Consider the following 21,040-nt stretch of genomic DNA (forward strand, 5'->3'; position numbering starts at 1 on the left):
AAGGGTTAAGTGTTAGGGGTTTAGGTGTAGGTTGAGGTACAGATTCAGGGCAAGACAAGAGTTCGGTGTTAGTACTTAAGTGAATGTAAGATGTACGTTTTAGGGTGAAAGTAGGGGTTGTTAGAGTTCCGTTAAGGGTTAGGGTACAGTTTAAAATTTAAGGGAAGGGTTAAGTGTCAGGGTTCAGGTTAAGGTTAGGATACAGTTTCAAGATGAAGGGAAGGGTTAAGTGCTAGGGTTTAGGTGAAGGTCAGAGCTAAGTTTTAGGGTAAAGGTAGGTGTTAAGTGTTAGGTTTCAGGTGAACGTTGGGGCACAGTTTCAGGGTGAAGGGAAGTGTTACGTTTTAGAGGTTCAGGTGATTGTTAGTTTGCAGCTTCAAGGTGAGGAGAAGAGCTAGGGGTTAGTGTTTAAGTGAAGGTCAGATTCTACATATTAGGGTGCAGGTAGGGGTTTAGTGTTAGGGTTCAGTTCAAGGTTAGGGTACAGTTTCAAGGTGAAGGTAAGGGTTAAGCGTTAGGGTTCAGGTGAAGGTTAGGGTACAGTTTTAAGTGAAAGAAAAGGTTGAGTGTTAGGGGTTCAGGTGAATGTTAGGGCACAGTTTCAGAGGAGTTAAGTGTTAGAGTTTAGGTTACAGTCAGAGCTACATTTTAGGTTGAAGGTAGGGGTTAAATGTTAGGATTCAGGTGCAGGTTGGGATACAGTTTCAAGGGAAAGGGCAAGGTTAAGGGTTGGGGTGCAGTTCCAAGATGAAGGGAAGAGTTAAGGGTTGAGGTTTAGGTGAAGGTCAAAGCTATGTTTTAGGTTGAAGGGAAGGGTTAAGTGTTAGGGTTCAGGTTAAGGTCAGAGCTATGTTTTAGGGTGATAGAAAGGATTAAGCTTTGGGGTTCAGGTGAAAGTTAGGGTACAGTTTCAGGGTGAAGGGAAGAGTTAAGTGTTAGGGTTCAGGTGAAGGTCAGAGCTATGTTTTAGGGTGATAGGAAGGATTAAGCTTTGGGGTTCAGGTGAAAGTTAGGGTACAGTTTCAGGGTGAAGGGAAGAGTTAAGTGTTAGGGTTCAGGTGAAGGTCAGAGCTATGTTTTACGGTGATGGGAAGGATTAAGTGTTAGGGTTCAGGTGAAGGTCAGAGCTATGTTTTAGGGTAATGGGAAGGATTAAGGGTTAAGGGTTAGGGTTCAGGTGAAGGCCAGAGCTATGTTTTAGGGTGATGGGAAGGGTTAAGTGCAGGACTGTTGCAAGGATTTTGGACACCCTAGGCAAAACCTAATTTTGCCGCCCCCCATTGGCCCCACCCCTGACTCCATTCCCTTTTCCCTGTCCATGTATACCCCACCTTTTTAATCAAGCGCCCATCAAAAACAGCCTCACCAGTCCCCATTAATGCAGCCTCACCAGCGCCTATCAATGCAGCCTACCATTTCCCATCTATGCAGCCTAAGACCAGTTCCCATCAATGCAGCCTCACCAGCGCCCATCAATGCAGCCTCACCAGAGCCCATCAATGCAGCCTCACCACAGCCCATCAATGCAGCCTCACCAGCGCCCATCAATGCAGCCTCACCAGAGCCCATCAATGCAGCCTCACCAGAGCCCATCAATGCAGCCTCACCAGAGCCCATCAATGCAGCCTCACCAGCGCCCATCAATGCAGCCTCACCAGAGCCCATCAATGCAGCCTCACCAGCGCCCATCAATGCAGCCTCACCAGCGCCCATCAATGCAGCCTCACCAGCGCCCATCAATGCAGCCTACCAGCGCCCATCAATGCAGCCTACCAGCGCCCATCAATGCAGCCTACCAGCGCCCATCAATGCAGCCTTACCAGTGCCCATCAATGCAGCCTTACCAGTGCCCATCAATGCAGCCTCACCAGTGCCCATCAATGCAGCCTCACCAGTGCCCATCAGTGAATGTTTGCTTGCTTCCATTCATTCGGGAGTCGGGACACAAACACATTTCTCTGCCACTGCTGCACCTCTGACACTAGGTGCAATTGGAGCGGTGACTGGGGAGAGAGTAGGAACACCAGTGGCCAGGCGCCCTAGGCGGCTGCCAAGTTTGCCTAGTGGTAGCACCGGTCATGGTTAAGTGTTGTTAGGGTTCAGATGAAAGTTAGGGTACAGTTTCAGGGTGATGGGAAGGTGAAGGTTGGGTTTGAAGGATACCTGTAATTTTAGAGAACGTTATCCTTTTTACTTTACTTTAGATGAACAACCTAAACAATGCATTCACTTTGTATCCAATCAGGCAGAGCGTCGTACTTCATACAGATAGTTTACAGGCGTGTGTTGAGTCATTTGATTTTTCACGTGTTTTTGTCATAAAAAGTCCCGTGTCCGGAGCTCGCGGCACCAGACATGGATTGTACTGCGTCCAGCTCGCCAGAAACCACAAGAAAACGTTCATATTTGTAGGTTGAGTCAGCGCTAATAACGATCGACCATACACAGCCAGGCACATGGAGGAGGCTTTCACTAATAAATACATCATGGGGGATGGGGGGGTCCAAACCTTTCCCGATCTGTCCAATTTCATTACTATCAGGTAACTCTTACAGTATTAAAGTACATGTGACCCCTAAACCGGACGTTTCGTTTGCTAAAGCACTGAACTGCCCCCCCCCTCCCCCATAAACGACCCTTTTTACCTTTGGTCTTCCAATTTTTCATGTTGTTTCTGCTGATCTCCTCCAGCCTCTTTGTTGTCACTTCCTGTCTACATGCACTCTCTCCTGCATCGGCTACACTGCAGCATTTTGAATCACAGGCAGATCTGCCCCGTGATTTGACAGCGCTAAAGTGCGAATGACAAAATCGCGGGACATGCTTTCGCGATGACATTCCTTTGAACGACGCCTCAAATCGCGGGGCGGGTCTGCCGCAACTGCCGCACGATAAAAACGCGCGGCATTCACGCAACGTGGGTTTGCCACGACTGCAGCCCGTTTGTATCGCGCGGCAGACCCGCACCGCGTTTTGCGGTGTCGTTTAAATGAATGGCATCTGAAATGCGCGTTCCACGTTTTTGTCATTTACACACCAGCACCGTCAGATCTGCCTGCAATTCAAAATGCCGCAGTGTGAACGCGGCCCAATGGTGATCAGACTGTACATTGTAACATTGTAGCAAGTCACAAGGTGAGAAGCTGCAGCATGGGGCTGATCTGTGTCAAACATTTGTGAATGCAGCCAAGGACTGCACCAAGCACCAGGATCTACATGACTGTGTTCTCTCTGAGCGTCATACGCAGCCACTAGTGCCCCGTCATACGCAGCCACTAGTGCCCCGTCATACGCAGCCACTAGTGCCCCCTCATATGCAGTCACTAGTGCCCCCTCATATGCTACCACTAGTGCCCAGTATATGCAGCCATATGTGCCCCGTCATATAGCCTCCGGTGTCAGTGCCAGCTCACACTCTTAAATTAATGTCTTCATTTTGTACTGCGCTACTGATCACACTATATTATCAAAAGTATTGGGACACCTGCCTTACACCCACATGAATATATAACCCCCCCCATCAAATGCAGCCTCACTGTGCCCCATCATATGCAACCACTTGTGCCCATAAATTGCAGCCACTTGTGCCCCGTCATACGCAGCCACTAGTGCCCCCGTCATACGCAGCCACTAGTGCCCCGTCATACGCAGCCACTAGTGCCCCGTCATACGCAGCCACTAGTGCCCCGTCATACGCAGCCACTAGTGCCCCGTCATATGCAGCCACTAGTGCCCCGTCATACGCAGCCACTAGTGCCCCGTCATACGCAGCCACTAGTGCCCCGTCATATGCAGCCACTAGAGCCCCGTCATATGCAGCCACTAGTGCCCCGTCATACGCAGCCACTAGTGCCCCGTCATACGCAGCCACTAGTGCCCCGTCATATGCAGCCACTAGAGCCCCGTCATACGCAGCCACTAGTGCCCCGTCATACGCAGCCACTAGTGCCCCGTCATACGCAGCCACTAGTGCCCCGTCATACGCAGCCACTAGTGCCCCATCATACGCAGCCACTAGTGCCCCATCATACGCAGCCACTAGAGCCCCATCATACGCAGCCACTAGAGCCCCATCATACGCAGCCACTAGAGCCCCATCATACGCAGCCACTAGTGCCCCGTCATACGCAGCCACTAGTGCCCCGTCATACGCAGCCACTAGTGCCCCATCATACGCAGCCACTAGTGCCCCATCATACGCAGCCACTTGTGCCCCATCATACGCAGCCACTAGTGCCCCGTCATACGCAGCCACTAGTGCCCCGTCATATGCAGCCACTTACCCTGGCAATAAAAAAAAAATTGAGAGAAAAAGCACTAAATGTCTTGCGCACACACCACCCCCCACTTGGGGCTCACAGCTCTACCCCCCTCCCCACCCCCACCGGAGGTCTGACACTTACCTGAAGAGCATCCTCTGTGTCTCCACTCTCCTCCACACTGGGGCAGCAGCAGCGCGGAGGTGCCCGCTCCTCTCATGCTTCCTCCGCTCGCCACTAGGCATCCAATGGGTTTGCCTGGCACTTTGACCAGTCGGGGAATCAGGTCTCACGACCTGCCTCCTAATTGGCGGGGAGGCACTGTAGTGTGAAAATAGCGAAAATTCATTCACTATGGTCACACAATTGGGTGGGATCAGGACGCACTCTCTGCGCCCCAAACCCACCCTTTTTTGAAGCCGATCACATGCTTAAAAAAAAATAAAAAATAAAAATAAAAAACACTCCATCCCGCAGGAATCCATGTGTCAGGCGTCCTGAAAGGGCCGGGCACATAGATAGGGAGGCGGCAGCAGGGAAATGGGGGTGGCGCCCATTCGCCTCAATGCACGGGACACCACTGGTTCATTAGGGGTCAATATTGAGTTGGCTCCGCCCTTTGCAGATATAACAGCTTCAACTCTTCTGGGAAGGCCGTCCACAAGGTTTAGGAGTGTGTCTATGGGAATGTTTGACCATTCTTCCAGAAGGGCATTTGTGAGGTCAGGCACTGATGTTGGACGAAAAGGCCTGGCTCGCAGTCTCCGCTCTAATTCATCCTAAAGGTGTTTTATTGGGTTGAGGTCAGGACTCTGTGCAGGCCAGTCAAGTCGCGACCCCCCCCCCCCCCCAAACTCGCTCATCCATGTCTTTATAGACCTTGCTTTGTGCACTGGTCCAAATCATTTGGTGGAGGGGGGATTATGGTGTGGGGGGGTTGTTTTTCAGGGGTTGGGTTTGGCCCCTTAGTTCCAGTGAAGGGAACTCTTAAGGCATCATCATACCAAGACATTTTGGACAATTTTATGTTCCCAACTTTGTGGGAAAATTTTGGGGGTGGCCCCTTCCTGTTTCAACATGACTGCACGGAGTGCTTTGTTCACTGGTGAGCAATCACGTTGGAACAGGAAGGGGCCATCCCCAAACTGTTCCCACAAAGTTGGGAACATGAAATTGTCCAAAATGTCTTGGTATGCTGACGCCTTATAAAGTTCCCTTCACTGGAACTAAGGGGCCAAACCCAACCCCTGAAAAACAACCCCCACACCATAATCCCCCCTCCACCAAATGATTTTGACCAGCGCATAAAGCAAGGTCCATAAAGACATGGATGAGCGAGTTTGGGGTGGAGGAACTTGAGTGGCCTGCATAGAGTCCTGACCTCAACCCGATGAGATGAATTAAAGCAGAGACTGTGAGCCAGGCCTTCTCATCCAACATCAGCGTCTGACCTCACAAATGTGCTTCTGGAAGAATGGTCAAACATTTCCCATAGACACACTCCTAAACCTTGTGGACAGCCTTCCCAGAAGAGTTAAAGCCGTTATAGGGGTGGACACGGGGTTGTCTTTAACCCAGGGCAAAAGGGACAGCTGCCCCGGGCCTAGTCATTGTTGTGGGGGCCCAAAGCAGCTGCCCCTTGAGCCCACACTGCCTGCAAATAGTTGACAAGTGAATTTGGGAGGGCCCAAAAAATGTTTTGCCCAGGGTCCAATCAATAATAAAAGACAGCCCTGAGTGGGCAGAAGGGAAGACTGCCCTGGGCACAGCATGCATTGTAGGGATTGGGGGGGGCGCCCAAGTTCCTTCTACTATAAAGATGACAGGAGTAGCGACAGCTGCATCACTACTTCTGTCATCCTGGCACTGGTAGCGGCAAGGGGAGGAGGAGAGCCAGGAAGAGGTGCAGGCTGTGCTCTCTCTCCCCCTCCTCCTCATAAGCTTGCACATAATGAAGCAGGGGGGCGCAATTTGCCATCCTTGCCCTGGGCACTGGATGATCTTGTCCCAGCACTGGCTGCAAAGGGTGGGCCAACTCAATATGGAACTCTACAGACTTAGACTGGGATGCCATTAAGATTCATGTGCGTGTAAAGGCAGGCGTCCCAATACTTTTGGTAAAATAGTGTATGTCAGCACTATATTAATCAATAGAAAGAAATACAGAACCATTTTTATGAATTATCACAAGCCATGCCCGGTGTATAAAGCCTGCAAGCAGCTGATAGCGCCCCGGGTGTCAGTGCCATTAATCACAGCTCAGCACTCATACTAATAAATGAATGTCGTTTCATTTTGTACTGTACTACTGACCATGTTGGTGCCTTATTAATCAGTGGTGGAAACGCTGGTCCATTTTTTTTTATAACGGATACAAGTCATGCCCTGTGTATAAAGCCTGCAGGCAGCCGACAGCCCCGGGTGTCAGTGTCAGATGGCGCTCACATCGAGTGAGTGAAGGTCTTCAATTTGTACTACGCCACTGATCATGTTGGCACTATAATATCCAATAGTGGAAATACGGGGCCATTTCTATGAGTTGATACAAACCGTGCCCTGTGTGTGTGTATAAAGACTGCAGGCAGTCAATAGCCCTGCGTGCCAACTCACACTAATGAATTAATGTCTTCATTTTGTACTTCGCTACTAATCATGTTGGTGCCATATCAGTAGTGGAAATCTTTGCCATCAGCTCACTAATGACAGCTTAGATGGCGCTCACACTAAAGAATGAATGTCTTCATGTTGTACTGCGCTACTGATCATGCTGGCACTATAATATCCAATAGCGGTAACACTATTTTTATGTAGTACAAGCCGTGTGCCCTGCGTATTAAGCCTGCAGGGCAGCTGAAACCCTGGGTGTCAGTACCAGCTCACACTAATGAATGAGGGTCTTAATTGTGTACTGCGCTACTGATCATGTTGGTGCCATATTAATCAGTAATAGTAGAAATACTGGGTCATCTTTATGCATTAATACAAGCCGTGCCCTGTGTATGAAGCCTGCAGGCAGCCCATAGCCCTGGGGGGGGGGGGGGGGGGGTCACTGCCATCGGTGCACTAATGAATGAATCTCTTCATTTTGTACTGCGCTACTGATCATGTTGGCACTATAAAATCCAATAGTGGAAATACTGGACTATAAATTAACACAAGCTGTGCCCCTTCATAAAGCCTGCGATAGCCCCGGGTGACCGGTGCCATCAGTGCCCTAATGACAGCTCAGAGAGCGCTCCCTCTAACGAGTTGAACGTCTTCATTTTGTACTGCGCTACTGATCATGTTGGCGCTATAAAAGCCAATAGTGGAAATACTGGACCATGCCATTGCCTATAAATTAACACAAGCTGTGCCCCTTTATAAAGCCTGTGATAGCCCTGGGTGTCGGTGCCATCAGTGCCCTAATGACAGCTCAGACAGCGCTCCCTCTAACGAGTTGAACTTTTTCATTTTGTACTGCGCTACTGATCATGTTGGCATTATATTAATTGGCAGTGTGAATACTGGGCTATTTTAGTGAACTAATACAAGCTGTGCCCTGTGTATAAAGCCTGCAGGGCACCCCAATAGCCGAGGGGGGGGGGGGGGGGAATCACTGACACCAGCACACTAATAAATTAATGTCTTTATTTAATACAGCGCTACTGATCATGTTGGCACTATAATACCCAATAGTGGCAATTCTGGGCTATTAAGAAGTAGTACAAGCCGTGCCCTGTGTATAAAGCCTACAGGCAGCTGAAACCCTGGGGGGAGGGTCAATACCAGCTCACACACTAATAAAGGTCTTCATTTTGTACTGCACTACTGATCATCAGGGCAGTCTTTAAGGCAGGGCAAAAGGGGCAGCTGCCCTGGGCCCTGTCATTGTTGTGGGGCCCAAAACAGCTGTCTCATACTTGTCAACTATCCAGGTTTAAATTCCCTCGTCCCTTGAAGTTTTAGTCCTGTGCTGTGTCCCGATATCTCAGTGTGAAGTGCTGCTACTAATGCTGCCTAGCTCTGCCCTGTTGTTGTGTACAGATGACTCACCTGCAGACCCTGTGTTTACATGTAAATAACCGGCATTCATATGTAAATAGCGGTGGCAATACTAAGTAAATAGCTGCGGCCGGCAGCATTGATATGTAAAGAAAGGCGGCACTGATATGTCTATCATGCTCCCCTGCAGTGAGGAGATGATGTGCTGTAACCTCTAGCAACTAACCAGTGAGCCATAATGTGTGCTGTAACCTCTAGCAACCAGTCATTAAGCAGCAATGATATGCTGTAACTGCTGGCAACCAATCGCAATTGCTGCCTGATCTGATAAAAGTAAACTGATTTTAAGTCTAGCTGCTATTTATTGTATATCTCAGAGCAGGTGGGGAGTGAAATTGCATGGGGGGGGGGGCCTAGAAAATTTTTGCCCAGGGTCCAATCAATATTAAAGACGGCCCTGCTGATCATGTTGGCACCTGGGTGTCGGTGCCATCAGTGCCCTAATGACAGCGCTCCCTCTAATGAGTTGAACGTCTTCATTTTGTACTGCACTACTGATCATGTTGGCGCTATAATATCCAATAGTGGAAATACTGGACCATTCCTATGAATGAACACAAGCCGTGCCCTGTGTGTATAAAGCCTGCTATAGCCCCCCCGGCGTCGTTGCCACCAGCACACTAATAAATCAACGTCTTTATTTTGTACTGCGCCACTGATCACGCTGGTGCTATAATATCCAAAAATAGGTAACACTGGGCTATGGTTATGAATACAAGCCATGGCCTGCGTATAAAGCCTGTGATGCGTGCCCCCTCCCCCCTCCCCGGTGTCATTACCATCATCACACCAATGACGTCTCACAGCGCTCACGCTAACCGCTCCCTCTGAAGGCGGCGGACCGGCAGGAATTCCGAGGCTCTCTTATTAAAAATTGCGGCGGGCTATGCATACGGGGCGCTCTAAATGCTGATGTCGGGGATGTTCCATCCCCTTGCGTGTTGCCGCTGAGAACGTATCGTTCCAATTTGAGCCGCCATGCTCGCTAATGGTAAAAATCGATTTTTTAACAGGTGGCGTGATGGCGCTTTTCCACGCGTCGCTGTTTGTTCATGAATTCGTTTACAATAATGAGGGAAGCTTGGCAACTCCTCGGAATATATAAAAATTTCACCTCTTACGTACGATCGTTAATATTCCCGCCCACGGGTCACGTGTAAGCGGGGGGCGTGCAGGCGTGTGGGTAACGATGACCATGAAGAAAAAAAAAAAAAGAAAAGGCGGGCGCGGAACAAAGAGGCTTCCCTTGTCTTTTGTGTTGGTAATTCAGGAGAAAGTGGACCTGTCATGGAAACATTCCAGCTATGTCACAATATACAGCAAAGGAGTCATTTGTCATAAAAAACAAAAAAAACAAAAACAAAAAAAAAACTCCACCTTCAATTAGTTAAAGCGTTTGTTAACTGAAAAAAAAAAAAAAATGGATTCTGCTCCTTTAAAGCATGTTATATGACACAGTGCTTGTCCGGTGTCATTTGGCCCCCCGTAACACCTAAAAAAACAGGCTGATCCGGACATTCTCCCCACCCCTCTGTAAACTGACCACGGTGTATCATGGCTGCTGACACCAGACACCGTGGTCAGTTTACGTGCTTCCGTCATCAGGAGCCTGCTATCTGCTCTCCTCTCTGCTCCAGTGTCCTCCTTCATTCTCCGTCTGTGTGTGAGTGGCCCCTCCTCATGTGTGAGCCCCCCCTCCTCGTGTGTGAGCCCCCCCTCCTCGTGTGTGAGCCCCCCCTCCTCGTGTGTGAGCCCCCCCTCCTCGTGTGTGAGCCACCCCTCCACCCTCCTGCTGCTCTCATAATACTAACCTGTATACGCCATCAGCACTGCCTCCTATTGCAGTGTCCCCATCAATGAATAATTTATAAATATAAATGCTGTAAATACCTAATTTAAGAGACGAGATTGTGATCACATGACCAGCCAGCTCACTCCTCCTCCTCCTCCTCTCCAGACTGACATCAGCAGGGGAATCTCAGCCCCGCCCCCCGCATCTCTCAGAGGAGGAAAGGAGAAAGCTGGCCGGTCACATGATCGCAATCTCGGCAGTGAAATTAGTTATTTGCAGCATTTATTTTTATAAATCACACACAGAGGGTGATACTACAATAGGAGGCAGTGCTGATGGTGTAAACAGGTTAGAGTGGCTTAACAACCACTTAAAAAAAAAAAAAAAAAAAAAGAAGCCCCTATCCAGTGACTTTGATGAGGTCATCGGTCAGCTGCAGGCAGAAGGAAGTATTTCCACCCCCTAGTGATCAGACTGCAACATTGCAACTTTGTAATAAGGTCAGAGGTTGCAGCAGGGGCTGATCTGTGTCAGACATTTGTGAACACAGTTCCCTCACCCCCACCCCCCCCCCCCCCCAGTGATCAGACTGCAACATTGTAACTTTGTAGCAAACCACATAGCGAGAGGCTGCAGCAGGGGCTGATCTGTGTCAGACATTCGTGAACACAATCCCTTCACCCACCCACCCCCAGTGATCAGACTGCAACACTGTAACTTTGCAGCAAGACACATAGTGAGAGGCTGCAGGAGGGGCTGATCTGTGTCAGACATTTGTGAACACAGTCTCCTCTCCCCCAGTCATATACTTATTCAGATGGCAACATTGTAACTTTAAGAAAAAAGGAAACGGCTGCACACCAAGGAACGTTCCAATGATCCATTCCAAAATAGTAAAATAGCAACGACAGCCAACACGACAGAGTGCCAAAACCCAGGAGGGGCTATTTTACTATTTTAACATTTTGGAATAAAATCGTTGGAATGTTCCTTGGTGTACAGCCGTTTCTTTTCTTCTCATTGGTCATCGATGGCGACCCATAGCTTGCACCCAGCGCATCCGGACTGCAGTGACTGCTCTCCTGGAGAGGCGTTTCCCTTGTTTGAACATTTGTAACTTTGTCAGAAGTCATAAAAGGTCAGAGGCTTCAGCAGGCCAGGGACTAATGTGTGTCATACATTTGTGAACACAGTCTCCTCTCCCCCATTGATTCATTTATTTATTTATTTAGGTGGCAACATTGTAACTTTGTATCAAGCCACAAGGTGGGAAGCTGCAGCAGGGGCTGATCTGTGTCAGACGTTTGTAAACACAGTCTCCTCTCCCCCCCCCCACTGATCAAACTGTACATTGTGACTTTGTAGTCAGACACGAGATGCGAGGCTGCAGCAGGGGACTGAACTGTGTCAGAGATTTGCGAACACAGCCTCCTCTAACCCACTCATCAAACTGTGTAGTATAAATCTGTAGAAAGTTGCAAGACGGGAGGATGCAGCAGGGGCTGATCTGTGTCAGGCATTTGTGAACACAGCCAAGAACTGTGCAGACACCAGGATTCACAGAATTGTGTCATCTTTGAGCCGGCATCTCAGTCCAGGAAGTAAATAGAGTTTAGATGATGCCTGAACAAATATGGTGCTGTCTTTCTGGAGAAAAGGAAAGACGGAGTCATCCGGGTCAATACTGTGCGAGAGGTAATACATACCTGGATTTTTTCATTGACACACTAGAACTAGCCATTGCATCGGCCTAATGGACGAGCAACCAGCATTCTCAGGAGAGGTCAGCCATGGCAGGTTTCATTAACCCCTTCCTTCTCAACTTTTATGCCTGGGGGAGGTGGGGCTGGGAAGGTTTGCTGGATTGGGGGCTGGTCTGGGATTTGTCCTTGACAGCTCAGTCACTGTGCTGGGCACATGATTGGGGGCTGGTCCGGGACTAGTCCTTGACAGCTCAGTCACTGTGCCGGGTCACATGATTGGGGGCTGGTCCAGTTCTTGTCCTTGACAGCTCAGTCACTGTGCCGGGTCACATGATTGGGAGCTGGTCCGGGACTTGTCCTTGACAGCTCAGTCACTGTGCTGGGCACAAGATTGGGGGCTGGTCCGGGACTTGTCCTCGACAACTCAGTCACTGTGCTGGGTCAGATGATTGGGAGCTGGTCCGGGACTTGTCCTCGACAGCTCAGTCACTGTGCCGGGTCACATGATTGGGGGCTGGTCCAGGACTTGTCCTCGACAGCTCAGTCACTGTTCCGGGTCACATGATTGGGGGCTGGTCTGGGACTTGTCCTCGACAGCTCAGTCACTGTTCCGGGTCACATGATTGGGGGCTGGTCCGGAACTTGTCCTCGACAGCTCAGTCGCTGTGCTGGGTCACATGATTGGGGGCTGGTCCGGGACTTGTCCTCGACAGCTCAGTCACTGTGTGGGGTCACAAGATTGGGGGCTGGTCCGGGACTTGTCCTCGACAACTCAGTCACTGTGCTGGGTCAGATGATTGGGAGCTGGTCCGGGACTAGTCCTTGACAGCTCAGTCACTGCTGGGTCACATGATTGGGGGCTGGTCCGGGACTTGTCCTCGACAGCTCAGTCACTGTGCTGGGTCACATCATTGGGGGCTGGTCCGGGACTTGTCCTCGACAGCTCAGTCACTGTGTGGGGTCACAAGATTGGGGGCTGGTCCGGGACTTGTCCTCGACAGCTCAGTCACTGTGCTGGGTCACATCATTGGGGGCTGGTCCGGGACTTGTCCTCGACAGCTCAGTCACTGTGTGGGGTCACAAGATTGGGGGCTGGTCCGGGACTTGTCCTCGACAGCTCAGTCACTCTGTGGGGTCACAAGATTGGGGGCTGGTCCGGGACTTGTCCTCGACAACTCAGTCACTGTGCTGGGTCAGATGATTGGGAGCTGGTCCGGGACTAGTCCTTGACAGCTCAGTCACTGTGCCGAATCACATGATTGGGGGCTGGTCCAGGACCTGTCCTCGACAGCTCAGTCACTGTGCCGGGTCACATGATTGGGGGCTGATCCAGGACATGTCCTTGACAGCACAGTCACTGTGCCGAATCACATGATTGGGAGCTGGTCCGGGACTAGTCCTTGACAGCTCAGTCACTGTGCCGAGTCACATGATTGGGGGCTGGTCCGGGACTTGTCCTCGACAGATCAGTCACTGTGTGGGGTCACAAGATTGGGGGCTGGTCCGGGACTTGTCCTCGACAACTCAGTCACTGTGCTGGGTCAGATGATTGGGAGCTGGTCCGGGACTAGTCCTTGACAGCTCAGTCACTGTGTCGGGTCACATGATTGGGGGCTGGTCCAGTTCTTGTCCTTGACAGCTCAGTCACTGTGCCGGGTCACATGATTGGGGGCTGGTCCAGTTCTTGTCCTTGACAGCTCAGTCACTGTGCCGGGTCACATGATTGGGGCTGGTACGGGACTTGTCCTTGACAGCTCAGTCACATAATCAGGATCATTACTGGAGACCAGCAGCTGCCTTTGCTGGGTGGGCACAGTTGGCACGCTCTCAGCACAGAAACCTCAGCCATCCATTGATGCATATGTTCAGCGTGTTGGCATTAAAGCCCACCCCCTTTGCGTTTCTTGGGTGCCAAGAGGTTAAATACCGAGGCAGCACCCATATTTATATTCTGACAGGTACTCTTTAAAGTATAACTAGACTCGGGTTCTATGTTCCTGTAGGTCAGCCCGCCGCCTTTTGATGTAAGTTGTATGAAGCGCGGAGCGTATAGCGAGTTCCCGGGGAGACGCGGCCGAGGCAGGTCTGATTAAATATATAAGCGATAGCTGTGCCTTTGAGGAAGGAGGAGTGAGCAGAATGTGGAAGATCCATCGGTGATCTCCGTCATCGGCTGTATGGGGGGAGATATAATGACCGGTAGATCAATGTGATGGACTCACCTTCCAGCCCCAGAACATGAATGAATCATGAGAGGAGACCGGACACCTACAGTGAGATAACCAGATAACCGCGCCATCGCCTGACATCCTCAGCCTGTACAACATGGAGGAACCCTTCATATATCAGTCAGAGCTCAGGGATCAGATCTACAGATCAGGAGACGTGAATGTGAACTGTGTGATAATAATATACTCAGTAATAATGAAATGATACAAATGATGAGATTTACCAGAAAGGAAACAGGCAGTGAAAATTGTACTGCTCCCCGCCTTTATTTGTGATCAGTGGAAGGGATACCCTTACATCAGAGTTCTCAAGTGTTCCCCCTGAAATCGGGATTCCCAGAGCATCCCTTACATCAGAGTCTGCAGTATCCCCTTAAAGTGTAAGGGAACTCTGCGAGTTCATATGGAAAAGGAAAACTCTGTGGATTCAGATGTAAAGGGGAACTCTGCAGACTCTAATGTAAAGGGGGACACACACTGGGGACACTGATGTAGAGGGGTAATGGTGGGGACATAGATGTAAGGTGGGACTCTGACATAAGAAGGGATTCTGATGTAAGGGGGAATACGTGGACTCTGATGTAAGGGGTGCTCTGGGGACTCTGAAGTAAGGAGGGACTCTGGGAACCCTGATGTATAGCAGAATGCTGGGGACTCTGCAGATCGATATAAAGAAGGCACTCTGGTGGAATTTGATGTGTACGTAGGAACATAGACACCCTGCCTTGGTCCCGCTGTACGTAGGAATGTAGATACCCTGCCTTGGTCCCGCTGTACATAGGAACATAGACATCCTGCCTCGGTCCCACTGTACGTAGGAACGTAGACACCCTGCCTTGGTCCCGCTGTACGTAGGAACATAGACACCCTGCCTCGGTCCCGCTGTATGTAGGAACATAGACATCCTGCCTTGGTCCCGCTGTACATAGGAATGTAGATACCCTGCCTTGGTCCCGCTGTATGTAGGAACATAGACATCCTGCCTTGGTCCCGCTGTATGTAGGAACATAGACATCCTGCCTCGGTCCCGCTGTACGTAGGAACGTAGACACCCTGCCTTGGTCCCGCTCTATGTAGGAACATAGACATCCTGCCTCGGTCCCGCTGTATGTAGGAACATAGACATCCTGCCTTGGTCCCGCTGTATGTAGGAACATAGACATCCTGCCTCGGTCCCGCTGTACGTAGGAACGTAGACACCCTGCCTTGGTCCCGCTCTATGTAGGAACATAGACATCCTGCCTTGGTCCCGCTGTACGTAGGAATGTAGACACCCTGCCTTGGTCCCGCTGTACGTAGGAACATAGACACCCTGCCTTGGTCCCACTGTACATAGGAACATAGACACCCTGCCTTGGTCCCGCTGTACGTAGGAACATAGACACCCTGTCTTAGTCCCGCTGTACGTAGGAACATAGACAACCTGCCTTGGTCCCGCTGTACGTAGGAATGTAGACACCCTGCCTTGGTCCCGCTGTACGTAGGAACATAGACACCCTGTCTTAGTCCCGCTGTACGTAGGAACATAGACATCCTGCCTCTGTCCCGCTGTACGTAGGAACGTAGACACCCTGCCTTGGTCCCGCTGTATGTAGGAACATAGACATCCTGCCTTGGTCCCGCTGTACGTAGGAATGTAGATACCCTGCCTTGGTCCCGCTGTACGTAGGAATGTAGATACCCTGCCTTGGTCCCGCTGTACGTAGGAACGTAGACACCCTGCCTTGGTCCCGCTGTATGTAGGAACATAGACATCCTGCCTTGGTCCCGCTGTACGTAGGAATGTAGATACCCTGCCTTGGTCCCGCTGTACGTAGGAACATAGATACCCTGCCTTGGTCCCGCTGTACATAGGAACATAGACATCCTGCCTCGGTCCCACTGTACGTAGGAACGTAGACACCCTGCCTTGGTCCTGCTGTACGTAGGAACGTAGACACCCTGCCTTGGTCCCGCTGTACGTAGGAACATAGACACCCTGCCTCGGTCCCGCTGTACGTAGGAACGTAGACACCCTGCCTCGGTCCCACTGTATGTAGGAACATAGACATCCTGCCTTGGTCCCGCTGTATGTAGGAACATAGACATCCTGCCTCGGTCCCGCTGTACGTAGGAACATAGACATCCTGCCTCGGTCCCGCTGTACGTAGGAACGTAGACACCCTGCCTTGGTCCCGCTGTATGTAGGAACATAGACATCCTGCCTTGGTCCCGCTGTACGTAGGAATGTAGACACCCTGCCTTGGTCCCGCTGTACGTAGGAACATAGACACCCTGCCTTGGTCCCGCTGTACGTAGGAACATAGACACCCTGCCTTGGTCCCGCTGTACGTAGGAACATAGACACCCTGCCTTGGTCCCGCTGTATGTAGGAACATAGACATCCTGCCTTGGTCCCGCTGTATGTAGGAACATAGACATCCTGCCTTGGTCCCACTGTATGTAGGAACATAGACATCCTGCCTTGGTCCCGCTGTATGTAGGAACATAGACATCCTGCCTCGGTCCCGCTGTACGTAGGAACGTAGACACCCTGCCTTGGTCCCGCTGTATGTAGGAACATAGACATCCTGCCTTGGTCCCGCTGTACGTAGGAATGTAGACACCCTGCCTTGGTCCCGCTGTACGTAGGAACATAGACACCCTGCCTTGGTCCCGCTGTACGTAGGAACATAGACACTCTGCCTTGGTCCCGCTGTATGTAGGAACATAGACACCCTGCCTTGGTCCCGCTGTACGTAGGAACATAGACACCCTGTCTTAGTCCCGATGTACGTAGGAACATAGACACCCTGCCTTGGTCCCGCTGTACGTAGGAATGTAGACACCCTGCCTTGGTCCCGCTGTACGTAGGAACATAGACACCCTGTCTTAGTCCCGCTGTACGTAGGAACATAGACACCCTGCCTTGGTCCCGCTGTACGTAGGAACATAGACATCCTGCCTCTGTCCCGCTGTACGTAGGAACGTAGACACCCTGCCTTGGTCCCGCTGTATGTAGGAACATAGACATCCTGCCTTGGTCCCGCTGTACGTAGGAACGTAGACACCCTGCCTTGGTCCCGCTGTATGTAGGAACATAGACATCCTGCCTTGGTCCCGCTGTACGTAGGAATGTAGACACCCTGCCTTGGTCCCGCTGTATGTAGGAACATAAACATCCTGCCTCGGTCCCGCTGTATGTAGGAACATAGACACCCTGCCTTGGTCCCGCTGTATGTAGGAACATAGACATCCTGCCTTGGTCCCGCTGTACGTAGGAACATAGACACCCTGCCTTGGTCCCGCTGTATGTAGGAACATAGACATCCTGCCTTGGTCCCGCTGTATGTAGGAACATAGACATCCTGCCTTGGTCCTTCTGTACGTAGGAATGTAGCCATCCTGCCCTGGTCCCGCTGTATGTAGGAACGTAGACACCCTGCCTTGGTCCTTCTGTACGTAGGAACGTAGACACCCTGGTTTGCTCACTCCCGAGATGGACTATGGGATTTATAGTGTGCACAGAGCAGTGAACATGACCACAACTAACCTGCACTGCTCATTCCAAATAAACAGGAGAGAGGGAGAATAGGAGAGGTTTGGGAGCTCGCAGAGGATGTTACAAGGAGGCAAGAAAATATAGTAAGAAACGATTTCAGAAATAGAGTACAGGGCCATTAAGTAGAGGCTGTCTATGGAATATATTTAAAGAATATGAATATCGTATAGCATCACTTTAATACCTGCAATACAATGCTAATGTCACCCTGTTAAAGGAAGCGGAAAACAAACAGATCTTAAAAAAGAAAACAAATGCGGCCGCCACATTCTCAGGACTGCGAAGCTGCAATAGATATTTGTGCTGTATAAATTCTGGATGATAGTTATTATATTTTATATCAATAAATATTTTATGTTCTATGATTTCGATACATTTCCTTAGTAGACGAATCCTATATAGTGAATGCATTTACTTTGTTTCTATTTCTTTTTTTCCAGAAATGTCCCCCCCCCCCCCCCCTTATACCCGCAATTCTCGGTATTTCCTCACATATTCACAAACTATTTTTTTTTTCTATTAGGCGAATAGAAGGCATTCAATTATAAAACCGTCAATCAGCTCCGTTCGGGCATAATGGGATGAAATCTGTATTTCCTCGGCTGGACAAAAAAAAATAAAAAATTGAAATAGATTTCCGTTTGTTACGCTGTGAAGAGGGGCGTGAAATCTCCACAAATGGATGTAATGGAGCCGTATCCACTCCCCTCCGACAGATCCTGGGCGCACGGCGAGAATTAAAATGCGTATATTCCGAGCGTAAGAAATGGGAGCCGTCAGCTTGTCAGGGCGGACGGACGTCTAACTACCTGTTTGCCCATAATGCGGGGGAAGGGATTTATTTTATCTTATGTAAAAGGTAGGTGTTAGGAGAGGAAGAGATTCTGGATTATCGCGTTCTCTTCTCCGAGGGAAGCGCCTTCTACAACGTTTACAGATCCGATATACAGTTGTCCTCAAAAGTTTTGCACACCCTGGCAGAAATTGCGAAATTTTGGCATTTATATTGAAAATACGACTAATAATTGCTGTGAAGGATAGCGATCACATGAATAATTTATTATCACATCGTTTTTGGGATCCTTTTTAAATCATGATAACAGAGATCACTCAAATAGCCCTGTTAAAAAAAAGTTTACACACCCTGGAATTGAACAGTACTGACTGGCATATTCAAGGCTTTGGATACGTTTTTTATCCTTTTCCATCTTTTTAAAGTTTCATTGCCTTGTTACGCAGGTCTTTTGACTGTTCTTTTCTACCTCTTCATGGCTTAGTGTCTAGCCTGCTTAGTGCATCCATGTGAGAGCTAACAAACTCATTGAGTATTTATACACAGACACTAATTGTGATTTAAAAAGCCACAAATGTGAGAAATGAACCTGTAATTACAATTTTAACCCGTGTGTGCGCCACCTTCTGTGTCTGTACCAAGGCCAAACATTCCAGGGTATGTAAACTTTTTATCAGGGCCATTTGGGTGATTTCTGTTATCATTATGATTTAAAAAGGATCCAAAAAAAACAACAGAAATCATCTAAATGGCCCTGAAAAAAAGTTTACACCCCCCTGGAATGTTTGGCCTTGGTACAGACACAGAAGGTGGCACACACAGGTTAAAATGGCATGTAAAGGTTAATTTCCCACATTTGTGGCTTTTTAAATCACAATTAGTGTCTGTGTATAAATACTCAATGAGTTTGTTCGCTCTCACATGGATGCACTAAGCAGGCTAGACACTGAGCCATGAGGAGGTAGAAAAGAACAGTCAAAAGACCTGCGTAACAAGGTAATGGTTGATATTCTGTCTCTATCATATAAAATACACCTATGATAAAAATGATAGACCCTTCATTTCTGTGTAAGTGGGGCAAACTTACACAATCTGCAGGGGATCAAATCATACATTTTCCCCAATGTATCAGACACAAATGAACGCAGTTCTGTATTCATTAGTACATCATTCTATGTATTTGTATTAAATGCAAGCACATGAACAGGGCCCGCTGAGAAGGGGGAAGCACCGGCCCCTCATGTATGGGGCCCAAGCCCCACCAGTTTAACAGGGGGACCCGAAGGGTTCATTCACATGGATACTCTGGCCACGTGAATGAGTGGTTTGTTAATGCGGCTGAGCTGGGGGGGGGGGGGGGTTAAAACTCAGTACTGGTAAACATTTGGAAAGTAAAAACAGCTTCCATATATCTGCATGCCCCCAGTTCTGCTTTAACCTCCTGCCGGCCACGTAATGCATATGTGTGACCAAGGCTGGAACAAGGATGAGGGGGGGGCCAGCTGCCCAGAGATCTGTGGTATCATGTAAGGTGGGGGGGGGGGGGTGGAGGAGGTGCTGCATGGAGAATTCCGGTTGCTACAAGCCGACAGAACGAGCGACAGCAATTTTACTACACCTGTCAGCTCAAAACAGGAAGTGACAAGCCGAGGCTGGAAAGCGGAATGGAGGCGCAGGCTGCGCTCTCACCCCCCTCCAGCCATTTGTGTTAGGAAGAGAGATTTAAAAAAGGGTAAGCTATGTGCTAGTAGGTTTGATTGGGGTGGGGGGATTTGTGCTAGGAGGGGAAATTTGTGCTGAAGGAGAGGATTTGTGCTCGTGGGGAAATTTGGAGTGGGGGGGGATTTGTGCTCATGGGGAAATTTGGGGGGGGGGGATTTGTGCTGAAGGGGAGGATTTGTGCTCGTGGGGAAATTAGGTGGGGGAGAGGATTTGTGCTAGGAGGGTGGTATTGTGCTTAATTGTTGGATTTGTGTTCATGTGAAACGTCCACTGCTCTACTGACACCGTCCGCTGCTCTACTGACACCGTCCGCTGCTCTACTGACACCGTCCGCTGCTCTACTGACACCGTCCGCTGCTCTACTGACACCGTCCGCTGCTCTACTGACACCGTCCGCTGCTCTACTGACACCGTCCCCTGCTCTACTGACACCGTCCGCTGCTCTACTGACACCGCCCGCTGCTCTACTGACACCATTTACTGCCCTACTGACACTGTCCACTTCCCTACTGACACTGTCCACTGCCCTACTGACACTGTCCACTGCCCTACTGACACTGTCCACTGCCCTACTGACACTGTCCACTGCCCTACTGACACTGCCCACTGCTCTACTGACACTGTCCACTGCCCTACTGACACCATTTACTGCCCTACTGACACTGTCCACTGCCCTACTGACACTGTCCACTGCCCTACTGACACTGTCCACTTCCCTACTGACACTGTCCACTTCCCTACTGACACTGTCCACTGCCCTACTGACACTGTCCACTGCCCTACTGACACGATTTACTGCCTTACTGACACTGTCCACTGCCCTACTTACACCATTTACTGTTCTACTGACACTGTCCACTGTCCTACTGACACTTTTAAGGTAGGCTATTTTCATGTGTTCATGTGAAACGTCCACTGCTCTACTGACATCGTCCACTGCTCTACTGACACCGTCCAC

Source organism: Lithobates pipiens, unplaced genomic scaffold (assembly GCF_037356315.1).
Source record: "Lithobates pipiens isolate NorthernLeopardFrog02 unplaced genomic scaffold, aLitPip1_a1.2 Scaffold_27, whole genome shotgun sequence".
NCBI classification, from domain to species: Eukaryota; Metazoa; Chordata; class Amphibia; order Anura; family Ranidae; genus Lithobates; species Lithobates pipiens.